Raw genomic sequence first — 9,838 nt, forward strand, 5'->3', positions numbered from 1 at the left:
AGGAGGACCAGGCCTGATGGAGGAGGACCAGGCCTGATGGAGGAGGACCAGGCCTGAGGGAGGAGGACCAGGCCTGAGGGAGGAGGACGTGGCCTGAGGGAGGAGGACGTGGCCTGATGGAGGAGGACCAGGCCTGACGGAGGAGGATGTGGCCTGATGGAGGATGTGGCCTGATGGAGGAGGACCAGGCCTGACGGAGGAGGACGTGGCCTGATGGAGGAGGACGTGGCCTGATGGAGGAGGACCAGGCCTGATGGAGGAGGACGTGGCCTGAGGGAGGAGGACGTGGCCTGACGGAGGAGGACCAGGCCTGATGGAGGAGGACCAGGCCTGAGGGAGCAGGACCAGGCCTGAGGGAGGAGGATGAGGCCTGATGGAGGAGGGACCAGGCCTGACGGAGGAGGATGTGGCCTGATGGAGGATGTGGCCTGATGGAGGAGGACCAGGCCTGAGGGAGGAGGATGAGGCCTGATGGAGGAGGACCAGGCCTGACGGAGGGAGGATGTGGCCTGATGGAGGGAGGACGTGGCCTGATGGAGGAGGACCAGGCCTGATGGAGGAGGACCAGGCCTGAGGGAGGAGGATGAGGCCTGATGGAGGAGGACCAGGCCTGACGGAGGAGGATGTGGCCTGATGGAGGAGGACGTGGCCTGATGGAGGAGGACCAGGCCTGATGGAGGAGGACGTGGCCTGATGGAGGAGGACGTGGCCTGATGGAGGAGGACCAGGCCTGATGGAGGAGGACGTGGCCTGAGGGAGGAGGACGTGGCCTGACGGAGGAGGACCAGGCCTGACGGAGGAGGACGTGGCCTGACGGAGGAGGACGTGGCCTGACGGAGGAGGACGTGGCCTGACGGAGGAGGACCAGGCCTGATGGAGGAGAACCAGGCCTGATGGAGGAGGACCATACTGGGCACAGCTGTCCCAATCACATGATGGTCCTGTTTGAATACACACTATTCATTCTGCAGATCTTTGTGTTCACTATAAAAGTGTATTGGTCTTTAATGTCATATTTGCTTTTCATTTTCTTCTGGCCCCTCGGAGAAAACGGTGAGGCAGTCATGTCCTTCAGGTGTGTCCTTCAGGTGTGTCCTTCAGGTGTGTCCTCTCCTAACCCTAATGACAAGAAACACAAACATAGGACATTATTGTAGAGCAAGTGTTATTTATGAAAGAGGTGTGTTGTGAGACTCTCTCTTCACACAGAGGGGACACATGTCTCTCCTACATCAACATGTGTCCCCTCTTCTCCATGTCTCTTCTACATCAACATGTGTCCCCTCTTCTTCATGTCTCTTCTACATCAACATGTGTCCCCTCTTCTTCATGTCTCCTCTACATCAACATGTGTCCCCTCTTCTTCATGTCTCCTCTACATCAACATGTGTCCCCTCTTCTTCATGTCTCTTCTACATCAACATGTGTCCCCTCTTCTTCATGTCTCCTCTACATCAACATGTGTCCCCTCTTCTTCATGTCTCCTCTACATCAACATGTGTCCCCTCTTCTTCATGTCTCCTCTACATCAACATGTGTCCCCTCTTCTTCATGTCTCTTCTACATCAACATGTGTCCCCTCTTCTTCATGTCTCTCCTACATCAACATGTGTCCCCTCTTCTTCATGTCTCTCCTACATCAACATGTGTCCCCTCTTCTTCATGTCTCTCCTACATCAACATGTGTCCCCTCTTCTTCATGTCTCTCCTACATCAACATGTGTCCCCTCTTCTTCATGTCTCTTCTACATCAACATGTGTCTCCTCTTCCTCATGTCTCTTCTACATCAACATGTGTCCCCTCTTCTTCATGTCTCTCCTACATCAACATGTGTCCCCTCTTCTTCATGTCTCTTCTACATCACCATGTGTCCCCTCTTCTTCATGTCTCTTCTACATCAACATGTGTCCTCTCTTCTTCATGTCTCTTCTACATCAACATGTAACCCCCCCCCCCCCCTATCACCTGAATCTCCTCTAGAGCTCCATTGAGTTCTTTGTAACCAAATGTCTCTCAGAGGGGCGTGGGGAGGGGCTCCTTATTTTCATCTAAAGTAACAGACAGAGAATCAGCACTTTGGAAACAGGGCTGAAACAGAGGGGATTATGGGTAATGCTGCAATGATCTGTTTGGTGTTTCAGCCAATCAGAGACAGGCTCTGGATATATCTGAGACCTGTGATATACTGATGAAGAGGAGGATGATAGGGGACCTCTAAGTACTGATGCCTGCCTGCAGTGTAAAGTATATGTTGCACAGCTTCTTGTTTCAACATGTGGTTCGTGAACAGGAGGAACAGGAGGTGAACAAAGACCACAGAAGAAGACGGAGAGACAAAGTGTGAGAGAGGAGGGGGAAGAGGAAGAGGAGGAGCGTTCACACGGAAACTTCTGCTTTACGAGTTTCATCAGAGCAGGAAACTGAGAACACAACCACAGAGAGACGAGGCGACGAAGAGGTGAAGAAGAAGAAGACAGGAGGCACACAGCCTGGGGAGGCCAGAGACTACCACAGAGGAAGAGGAGGAGGAGGAAGAGGAGGAGGGTCGTGATGGAGGAGGACATCAGGAAGCAGGGGATGTTGTTCCTGCAGCAGCAGAGGTTCGGAAAGGTAACGCACAACAATAGATCAATATGTCTATCGTTTACTCCTCTCTGCATAGAGGGACGCTCAGAGGAGTGTGTGCTGTGCAGGACACACACTTAGAAGCTCAGCGGAGTGTGTGCTGTGCAGGACACACACTTAGAAGCTCAGAGGAGTGTGTGCTGTGCAGGACACACACTTAGAAGCTCAGAGGAGTGTGTGCTGTGCAGGACACACACTTAGAAGCTCAGAGGAGTGTGCTGTGCAGGACACACACTTAGAAGCTCAGAGGAGTGTGTGCTGTGCAGGACACACACTTAGAAGCTCAGAGGAGTGTGTGCTGTGCAGGACACACACTTAGGAGCCCAGAGGAGTGTGTGCTGTGCAGGACACACACTTAGAAGCTCAGATGAGTGTGTGCTGTGCAGGACACACACTTAGGAGCCTAGAGGAGTGTGTGCTGTGCAGGACACACACTTAGAAGCTCAGATGAGTGTGTGCTGTGCAGGACACACACTTAGGAGCCCAGAGGAGTGTGCTGTGCAGGACACACACTTAGGAGCCCAGAGGAGTGTGCTGTGCAGGACACACACTTAGGAGCCCAGAGGAGTGTGCTGTGCAGGACACACACTTAGGAGCCCTGAAGGTTCAGAGCGTTCATCGTCCCGCTCTCAGAGCTACAGAGGAGAGGCTCCTCCAACAGACACAATCACTCTGATCACTGACTGCAAGTCAATACGACTTCACTTCATGAGACTTGTGAGCGTGAGTGTGACATGTGTGTGTGACGTGTGTGTGTGTGACATGTGTGTGTGTGTGTGTGTGTGAGTGTGACATGTGTGTGTGTGACTTTGTGTGAGTGTGTGACTTGTGTGTGTGTTTCTGACATGTGTGTGTGAGTGTATGTGTGTGTGACGTGTGTGTGTGTGTGTGTGAGTGTGAGTGTGTGTGTAAGACTGTGTGTGTGTGTGAGTGTGTGTGTGTGTGTGTGTGTAAGACTGTGTGTGTGATGTGTGTGTGTGTGACATGTGTGTGTGTGACGTGTGTGTGTGACTTTGTGTGAGTGTGTGACTTGTGTGTGTGTTTCTGACATGTGTGTGTGAGTGTATGTGTGTGTGTGACGTGTGTGTGTGAGTGTGAGTGTGTGTGTGTGTAAGACTGTGTGTGTGTATGTGTGTGAGTGTGTGTGTGTGTGTGTGTGAGTGTGTGTGTTCATCACAACGACAATATGAGATGATGTGTTATTATTGATGTACAGACAGAAGAGTGAAAGGATAACAATAAAAAGACACACATATTTAAAAATAACACAAATTAAACTCAAATGTTAAAGTTTATCAAATGTTCTAAAATCAATCTATAGAGAATGTAAAAGTCTGCTTCTGGCCTGTGTGTAATTTAAAAACCAGCTGCGTGTGTCCTCAGAGGCCTGTACCACGAAGCCGGATGTTCTCTCAGCGGCTAACTTCAGGGTAACTCTGGGTTTCCGGTCCTACGAAGCTGGTTCTCTTCTTAGCGGCTAGATCTCCATGGTAACTTATGCTGAGCGGCTAACCTGCTCCGGAGCAGGTTAGGTTGCAGGCTAAGAGCTCAACTCAGTGAAAGCACTGCCTGCTGACCAATCAGAGCTCAGTGTGGAGTTTAAAGCGATCAAGTCATATTACAGGAGAAAGGAAATACAGAAAAGCTGCCGTCGCAGGAAAGACGGCCGGCAAAAATCAGCGACTGTGTGAACGTGAACATGAATAGAATATCAGCTCCATCTTCAGAGCAATCTGACTATTATAACATTAGCGTTAAGAAAGCTCACTTAAAGTGGACCTATCATGCTATATTTGAAACACATATTGTAGGGCCATATAGAAATGTTTTTCAAAACACCAAACAGATCCTGCATTTGAGCCAGGCCTCATTTGGCTCTATTTGCTCTATTCCAGCCTGTCTTCACAAGGGCTGATTCTGTGGCAAATGAGCTGCAGCTGACCAGGGGGCGTGGCACGAGCGTCATGTTACCATGCTGTTACCATGCTGTTACCATGCTGTTGCTGTCACCATGCTGTTACCATGCTGTTACCATGCTGTCACCATGCTGTCACCATGCTGTCACCATGCTGTCACCATGCCACCCAACACCCCATTCCCCTGATAGGTGGGGAGTTGGCCATATAGGCGGAGCACCCCGTTTCTGACGTCAGAACAATTTCAAATCTGGATCAGTCTGTATCAGATCCGTTGCAGCCCCGTTTTTAGAGATGTGGGTACGGAGGAAAAGAGAGAGGGTTGTGTTTTCTGACACTTGGTGAGTTCCCTGGAACACCGGGGACACATGTTCATGTATACAAGACGTACACAAGTGCATTTTGTAAGATAGGTCTACTTTAAATATCTGCCACAACTAGGGCTTAAATAGTTAATCGCACATTTTTTATCTGTTCTAAATGTTCATTAGAGGAATATTTTTCAAGTTTTTAATACTCTTATCAACATATGAGTGGACAAATATGCTTTATGCTAATGTTTATTATCATTTGATCAATGACAAATATTCTCATGAATGTTAAACACAACAACCTGGAACCTCTCTCATACAATAATACAATTCAGTGTGTGTGTGTGTGTGTGTGTGTTTTTATGTGTGTGTGTGTGTGTGTGTGTGTGTGTGTGTGTGTGTGTGTGTGTGTGTGTGTGTGTGTGTGTGTGTTGGATCGTTGGAGCTATGTGTAACTCAAGGCATATGCTCGAACGGGAGCTGCCTGGACGCTGCAATCATGTTGCGCACTATCCGTGCTGAGTGTGCTGACTTCTCGTACAATGTCCCACTGTCTGGCTTCCTGCATAAAGTCAAGTGCTCGGCGCAGTTGTGGCGAAATGTCTGATCACTACACTCCTTTGTTTTCATTGAAACAGCTCCGTATATCCGTTAGCGCAGCTAGCTAGCACCAGATGCCAACAACAACAATACACGTAAGGTCTCTCTCTCGCTCCACACATACACACACCCTCCTGGTCCTCCCGATGGCCAGTCGGTGCCTGCCGGTGAGCGTGGAAGTGTGGTCTGTCGCAAGCGGGCAGCAGGAGCGGGGCTGTCAACATCAGCTTGTAGATGGTATTTTAAGGCCCGGACACACCAGGCCGATAAGTCGGAAGACGAAGCCTGTCCTGTCGCCCAAACTCAATTTGGTGTGTCCCGCACCGGTGTCGGTACCATATGTGTTCGGGGTACCATATGTGTTCGGGGTACCATATGTGTTCGGGGTCCGTCTCTTACCAGTGACGTCACGACGTAATGACGTCAATGACGTCAATGACGTCAATAAAATAAAATACTCAGGGGAGTTTCCTGAATTTTCATGCCCAAAGCCAAGCACTAGGCCCTGGGTAAATTAAGAGGCTGATCTGAGGAACTTTTGTGCTAGAAACTCAAGTCAGGCATCCCTGGAATCGTCTCAGAGAGTAGATGATCAGTGGGGCCTTCTTTTTACTGAAACATGATGTTTCGATGTATATTTCCATTTAAAATGCTAACCGCTAGCCGCAAAGCTAGCATCGCAGCCACTGCTCCGTTTTCGGATACTTTGCACACGTTATTCACAAACATGTTCACACGCTAGGAGTATGGGAGTAGTAGTGTAAACATAATTATGTAAATAACCCAAGTTGTGTTCTGTGAAACGGAAAAGGATTCTATGGAAACAACATCACGGAGAAAAAAGTTATATCTTATACATAAAGTAACGGACAAAGTAAAGAATGAAGTGTAGGCTTTGTTTAAATGTTCTGAATTTGACCGTGTATGATGGTCCTCTTGAGTTGCCGTACAGCCATTGCTCCGTTTTCATGTTTTTTTAACATGTTTTTCAAAAACATTGTCACACGCTAGGAGTATAGGAATACTTCAATTCGGTTCGTCATGATCTGTAGATGTGATTTGCCCCCGAGCACCCCTGGGTAAATTACCGTACAGCCAATCACAATGCGTACAATGCGTGACGTCATTGGTAAGAGACGGCCCCCGAACACATCTGGTACTCCGAACACATCTGGTACTCCGAACACATCTGGTACTCCGAACACATCTGGTACTCCGAACACATCTGGTACTCCGAACACATCTGGTACTCCGAACACATCTGGTACTCCGAACACATCTGGCACCCCGAACACATCTGGTACCCCGAACACATCTGGTATCCCGAACACATCTGGTATCCCGAACACATCTGGTACCCCGAACACATCTGGTATCCCGAACACATCTGGTACTCCGAACACATCTGGTACCGACACCGGCGGCCGTGACACGCCTTATTTGGACTGCCTGACCCGATGCATGGCCGATTCAACATGTTGAATCGGCCATGCATCGGGTCAGGCAGTCATACAAAGAAATCACTCTGATTGGCTGTTCAGCTAGCGAATCAGTGCATGAGAAGCGAAACGGTTGCTTGAGAATGTCTTCCACAACACTCCAATGGCTGATAGCTCCAGTGCCGCACGAAACATGCTTTCGATGGACGAGAGTGAAAATGAAACGCACAGCTATTTGTTGTTTGTTTATATCACGGTCTGTTCTTCTTCTCTGTCTTCCGGTTGTTGCCTATTTTGAATGACGAATACACACTACCGCCGCCTGCTGGTACCGCAACATAACACAGAGACACGGAGACACAGAGACACAGAGACACGGAGACACAGAGACACAGAGACACAGAGACACGGGGACACAGAGACACGGAGACACAGAGACACAGAGACACGGGACACAGAGACATAGAGACACGGGGACACAGAGACACAGAGACACGGAGACACGGAGACACAGAGACACAGAGACACAGAGACACAGAGACACAGAGACACAGAGACACAGAGACACAGAGACACAGAGACACGGGGACACAGAGACATAGAGACACAGAGACATAGAGACACGGGGACAGCTAGTTTACAACTAACATCCATGGTAAATGTTCTGTTCTTATAAATCTCTTTATGACCAACTACGAGTCATTCACCCATTCACACCTCAGAGCAGCACCACTTGCTCTAGGGAAGCTAACACACACACACACAAACACACACACCACACACACACACACACACAGTCACACACACACACACACACACACACACACCACACACACACACACACACTCTCATGATAATGGCTTGACAAAATGTACAGTTCGACTCACCTACTGTGTGTGTGTGTGTGTGTGTGTGTGTGTGTGTGTGTGTGTGTGTGTGTGTGTGTGTGTGTGTGTGTGTGTGTGTTTGTGTGTGTGTGTAGAAGTGGAAGCGTATGTGGTGTGTTCTGTTCAGAGAAAGCTCCTGTTCGATCTCCAGACTGGAGTTCTTCGAGTGTAAAGACGGAGGGAGTGTGGAGAAGAGCGACAAGACTTTACGCAAACAGCAGGAACACAAGAAGGTAGTTATTCAAGTTGTTATTGTTTATTTATTGTGTTATTAAAGGAAGACAACACAGGTGACCACTGCTAAGCTGAAGGTGGCTAATGTTGGGCTGTAGAGAAACTATAGCACGGTCACATGACTTCACGTCACCACCGCTAAGCTAAAAGTGGCTAATGTTGGGCTATAAAGGAACTACAGCACGGTCACATGACTTCACGTCACTACCGCTAAGCTAAAGGAGGCTAATGTTGGGCTATAGAGGAACTACAGCACGGTCACATGACTTCACGTCACCATCGCTAAGCTAAAGGAGGCTAATGTTGGGTTATAAAGGAACTACAGCACGGTCCACATGACTTCACGTCACCACCGCTAAGCTAAAGGTGGCTAATATTGGGCTATAAAGGAACTACAGCACGGTCACATGACTTCACGTCACCACCGCTAAGCGAAAGGCGGCTAATATATGGGCTATAAAGGAACTACAGCACGGTCACATGACTTCACGTCACCACCGCTAAGCTAAAGGCGGCTAATGTTGGGCTATAAAGGAACTACAGGGCACGGTCACATGACTTCACGTCACCACCGCTAAGCTAAAGGCGGCTAATGTTGGGCTATAAAGGAACTACAGCACGGTCACATGACTTCACGTCACCACCGCTAAGCTAAGGAGGTTAATGTTGGGCTATAAAGGAACTACAACAAGGTCACATGACTTCACGTCACCACCGCTAAGCTAAAGGTGGCTAATGTTGGGCTATAAAGGAACTACAGCACGGTCACATGACTTCACGTCACCACCGCTAAGCTAAAGGTGGCTAATGTTGGGGCTATAAAGGAACTACAGCACGGTCACATCAATCAATGTTATTTATAGCCCAATATCACAAATGTTACAATTTGTCTCAGTGGACTTTACAGTTTGTACAAAATATCAGTATGACAATACGACAACCTCTGTCCTTAGACCCTCTGTCCTTAGACCCTCACATCGTACAAGGAAACACTTCCAGAGAAAACCCACAGTTTAAAGGGAACATGGGAGAAACCTCAGGGAGAGCAACAGAGGAGGGATCCCTCTCCCAGGACGGACAGGACGTGCAATAGATGCCGTGTGTAAATTGAAAAGATAATACATTTGGCACATAGGTAGTCCAAATGTTTGGAAATGCATGTGTGTATAATAGAAGATGAATCCACGAGGATATCCATCCAGGACCTATGATCCAGGACCACAGCCACGACTCAAGATCCCAGGGCTCGCGATCCAGGACAGAGGAGCGCAGGATCATCCATGACTCCGGATCCCGGCGTATATAGACACCAAAAAGAAAGACATTTGGGGAAGCTGGGTTAATCGGAACATGAGAGTACACAGGTATAGACAGAGAGAAGGAAGAAGTAAGATGTCCCCCGACAAACTAAGCCTATATCAGCAAAACTAGGGGCTGAATCTAATCAGCCCTAACCATAAGCTTTATCAAAAAGGAAGGTCTTAAGCGCACTCTTAAAAACGGATAGGGTGTCTGCCGCCCGAACACAAACTGGAAGCTGATTCCACAAATGTGGAGCTTGATAAGAAAAGGCTCTGGCTCCCATTGTACTTTCAGAGACTCTAGGAACAACCAACAACCTGCATTCTTGGAACGCAATGCCCTAGTAGGACAGTAGGGGATAATGAGTTCTTTAAGGTAAGATGGCGCCTGCCCATTAAGGGCTTTGTAGGCGAGAAGAAGAATTTTAAATTCTATCCTGTGTTCTATAGGGAGCCAGTGTAAGGCAGCCAGAACAGGAGTAATGTGGTCCCTTTTCCTAACTCTGGTTAGTACACGAGCTGCA

This window comes from Gymnodraco acuticeps, unplaced genomic scaffold, assembly GCF_902827175.1.
Source record: "Gymnodraco acuticeps unplaced genomic scaffold, fGymAcu1.1, whole genome shotgun sequence".
NCBI classification, from domain to species: domain Eukaryota; kingdom Metazoa; phylum Chordata; class Actinopteri; order Perciformes; family Bathydraconidae; genus Gymnodraco; species Gymnodraco acuticeps.